This window comes from Monodelphis domestica, chromosome 1, assembly GCF_027887165.1.
Source record: "Monodelphis domestica isolate mMonDom1 chromosome 1, mMonDom1.pri, whole genome shotgun sequence".
NCBI classification, from domain to species: Eukaryota; Metazoa; Chordata; class Mammalia; order Didelphimorphia; family Didelphidae; genus Monodelphis; species Monodelphis domestica.
Genome location: NC_077227.1, coordinates 498,404,180 through 498,408,534, shown reverse-complemented (window position 1 = coordinate 498,408,534; position 4,355 = coordinate 498,404,180). Strand labels below are relative to the sequence as shown.

Here is a 4,355-nt window from a genome sequence, read left to right as displayed (position 1 = left end):
CCCACACTTAATCCTTAAGTGGAGGTGTATACATTCCTGGTGGCTAAAATTCTAAAGAATAAGTAGGGTAGAGTTAATCTCATTTTCACACTAGGATAGTTTTTGGTACACAGAATACATAATAATGCTTAATGAATTATATTAAATTGAATAATTCCTTCAAATTTTTGAGCATTCTGTCCTTATCTCTCCTTTTTCCTTTGTCTGGATAGCATTCACCTTTGTATCAAACTTATTTGGGTCCAGTCAGGTTCCTCCTAGAACACTGTAAATTCCTTTGAGTCAATGGCTCTCTTATTCCTTCCTGGTTTTTCTAGAAATTTCCCCTTATATGAGAACATTAATATGTTAACAGACATTTATTTTATTGAATCAACATTTCTGAGAGGGTGCTTGGGAGGTTGAGGACTTACTAGAATGGACAGAAATGGTAACCGTCTCTGCCTCAGGCCAGCGGCAGAAGAAGGGCAAGACACCTCCTTGGCAGGTTCTACCTAACTAACCATAATTTCCCAGAAACAGGATAGGATGAGTAGGGGCAGGTACTAGGGATACCCTGAACCCCAGGCTCCAGCTGCCTCCAGCCACTGTTGCCATCCTGAAGAACTGGGGCCATTGGAGAGGGAACTAGTTGGGACTGGCAGCAGTTGCAAACCACATGCTCCCTCCTTGGGAGTGGGTGTGTGGCTTTATGATGTCAACCTTGCCAAAACACAAGTCAGTTTCATTCCCTCCCTTCTGCCCCCACTGTCCCTACAGCCCACACCTGGTTCACCAGAGACATCCTGAATACAAAATCACCCAATTTGACTGATACCATTTCTCTTCTCCATAAACAAAAGTGCCAGGTTATTTCAACTTTTCTAAACATGTGCTGGATCACTGGGCCAAGATGGAGAAGTTTGGAAGGAGGCCTTCAAATCCAGCCTTCAAGTTGATAAATGATCATGGAGAGGAGGTAAAATGGAACTTTCAGGAGGTGGGATAGGTGTCTAAAAATTGGCCAATATCCTTACTGAATCCTGTGGACTGCAAAAGGGAAACAGAATAATTGTAATTTCACCTGCAAAACAAATGTGGTATGTCTGCTGACAGGCACTGTCTTAATTCCTGGAACTATCCAGCTGGCTGAAAAGGACTTATTATATATAGATTTCAGTCTTCCAAGGCAAAGTGCATTATTAACAATGATATCTTGGCTTTGAGAGTGGATTCCATTGCCCATCAATGTGAAGCTCAGAAGTGCATGTTACTTGTTTCTGAGAAGCCTTGGGAGGGGTGGGTTAGTTGCAGAAAAATGATGAAACGTGCAAGTGATGATCACAGCTGTGTGATGACCAGACACAATGAAACAATGACCATCTGCTTTACTATTGGGACTACTGGATTTCCTAAAATGACAGAATATTTACATGGCAGCTAAGGTATAAGATTATCGGTGAATGAAAGGTATTGGCTGTATTCTACCTCTTCCAATATCACATGGAATATATCAAACACAGGCTTGGCAAAATCAGCTCCCTGGAATCAAGGAGCTTGAATGTTCGTGTACTATATGCCACTTTTTGAGCCAGCCTCTATATTAAAAACCCTATCTCAATTTCCCACTACAGTCTTTTGTCTATCAGATACTTGTGCTAAACTGGGAGTCCAGTTATAAATTCAAGTGACTAAAGCACTATGTGAGTGCAGGATAGCTGATCAACCCTGAAGTGAAGGAACAGAGGCAAAAAAAGACAGGGCTGGACATCTATGAGGGCTATAGACAGACACAAATGGTGCTGATTGGTGGAACTTTCAAAGGGATGAAAATTAAATATGGTTCAATGAGAAAGCCTTCTCCAGCTTTTGATGTTAAGGTTATAGATAAAAATGGCAAAATCCTGTCTCCTAAACAAGAAGGAGCTATTGGCATCTGAGTTCTACTAACCAACCACTTGGCTTATTTGCTAGTTATGTAGATGAGCCTTCCAAAACAGCCTCAATGCTTTGTGGGGATTTCTACAAGACTGGAGACAGAGGGTACATGGATGAAGATGGATATTTCTGGTTTATTGTGAGATCAGATGATTTTATCTTATCTTCCAGATATTGAGTTGGTCTTTTGAATAAGAAAATTCTGATACTGAGCACCCAGCAGTTCTGGAGTCAGTGGTGGTCAGCAGTCCAGACCCAATCAGAGGAGAGGTAGTAAAGACCATTGTTATTCTCAACCCTGACTATAAGTCATGTGACTCAGAAAAATGAAAACTGAACTGCAGGAACATGTCAAAACAACTACAGCACCATACAAATATACTAGAAAGGTGGAATTTGTTCATGAGTTGCCAAAAAACATCACTGAGAAGATAAAAAGTAATGAATTACAGAGGAAAGAATGGGGGAAATGCCTAGTTTTATTTGATTACAAAACATCCTCACTAACCATTAAAAACCATGCATTTTCTGCAACAGCAAACTCTAAAGATGAAACAAACAAAAAAAATATACAAGGACACTAACAAGTTCATGATTTTATAAACATCTTGTGGTAGTATTGTTATAAAATAAAATTCTGAAGTAAAATAAAGTACTATGTAAAAATAAGAACGGTGAGCACAAGGATTAATACTTGTATCTCTTACATCTATACTCTCATTCTGTTCAATAATAACTGTCTAATAATGAATGCAATAAAATAGGAACATTCTTTTAAGAGTATCTCTGTGATTAATTTAAATAAAATTATTTATTAGGTACCTACTTTGTGTCAGGTGTGTGGTCCCGGTACCTTACTGACAAATAGAGTGCCTTTATATTTATCAAATAATTTATTTTTATTTTGTTTTGTTTTAAATGTTAATTGTTATTTTTTGTTTGTATATTATCTTAATTCCTCAATATATTCCATGGTTCTTCCCCACATAAAGATTCATCTCTAAAACAAAGAATAAAAAGGGGGAAAAAAGAATTTCAGGAAAACCTACCAACCTATCCACCAATTCTATATATGTTGTATTCCCCTCCATTTTCCATCCTCTGTTCAAAAACAGAGGAAGTAGGATTCTCATATATCTTCTTTGCAGCTGAGTTGGTCATCATAATTATATAACTGTCAGCTTTGATTTTTAATGATGTTATTATATAGTTTTTCTAATTTGTTCCACTATGCATCAGTTCTCATGTCTTCCTATGATTCCTTGTATTCTTTATCATTTCTACACTGCAGGAATTTCCATTAATTCTTGTATGATAAGGCATTTATTTTTTCCTATTTCTTTACTGAGAAAAAAGGTACTACCTTAAAATGTTTTGAGTTTATTGGACCTTTCTGTTTTTTACTTTCTTTGGGTATATGCCTAGCAGTAGAATCTCTGGGTCAAAAGTATGGACATTTTAGCTACTTTTTTTCCCAAATTACTTTCCAGAATGGTTGGACCAATTCATAGCTCCATAAATAATGTATTATTGTGTCTATTTTCTAGGACTCCTTCAATAATAGCTATTCCCACCTTTCTTCATTTGTAATAATTTGTTCTGTGTGAGGTAAAAACCAAATTTGTTTGGATTTTTATTTCTTTTTATTAGAGATTACAAAGCACTTTATATGCATCATCTAATTAGAGCTTCACGATAACCCTATGAGAAAGGTGAAGTATTATTATCCTCATTTTACAGGTGAGAAAATTAGGACAGAATTTAAAGGACTTGCTGGTTGCTATGAAAATAATATGTAGTAATGATAAGATTTTAGCCCAATTTTTCTTAATTCCCAGTCTATAATCAGAATACAATTGTATTAGTTATATTTATAGGGGAGTAAACATAGAAATTAAGAGAAGAAAATATTGAGCACTATGGTATTTATCTAATTTTGAAAAAGTACCGGCATTTCATAAAGCAATTTTACTTTCAAGGAAAAAGTAGAATTTATATTGGGTGTTTTTGTTGCTTAAATTCCCAGATAATTCTTGAAGTCTCTATTTTACTTATATATATATACATATAAATCCTGTTCACTCAATGTCCAGTATCTCTGTTTAAAAAACATTTCAGTATAAATTGGGGGTATAAACAGCATTGCTTGTGAGGTTTCCTTTATTAATCAGTCAATTCATGTTTCTTATTTACCAACTGCTTGGGATTTTGTTAAGAAGCGCTTATTCATTGCAAGAAGCCTAAAAGTCATTCTTTACAATTTAGAACTGCCATGGGAAGATTTACAGTGTATTTTCTTTTTGGCTCCTTCCAGTTGCCTAAAGCAAGCATTTATCTTCAGCTTCCTTTAATAGGATATGACTTGTGACATCATGTCCAGAAAGGCTCCAGTTTAATGGGTATGGTTTCTTCCCTACACACATATATTATGCAGAGAC

At 36.0% G+C, this 4,355-nt stretch overlaps 1 pseudogene; it reads left to right on the top strand.

Annotated features, from left to right (window-relative positions):
• Positions 1–417: 417 nt before the first annotated feature.
• LOC100028120 (acyl-coenzyme A synthetase ACSM3, mitochondrial-like) lies at positions 418–2,650 on the top strand (annotated as a pseudogene).
• Positions 2,651–4,355: the final 1,705 nt, after the last annotated feature.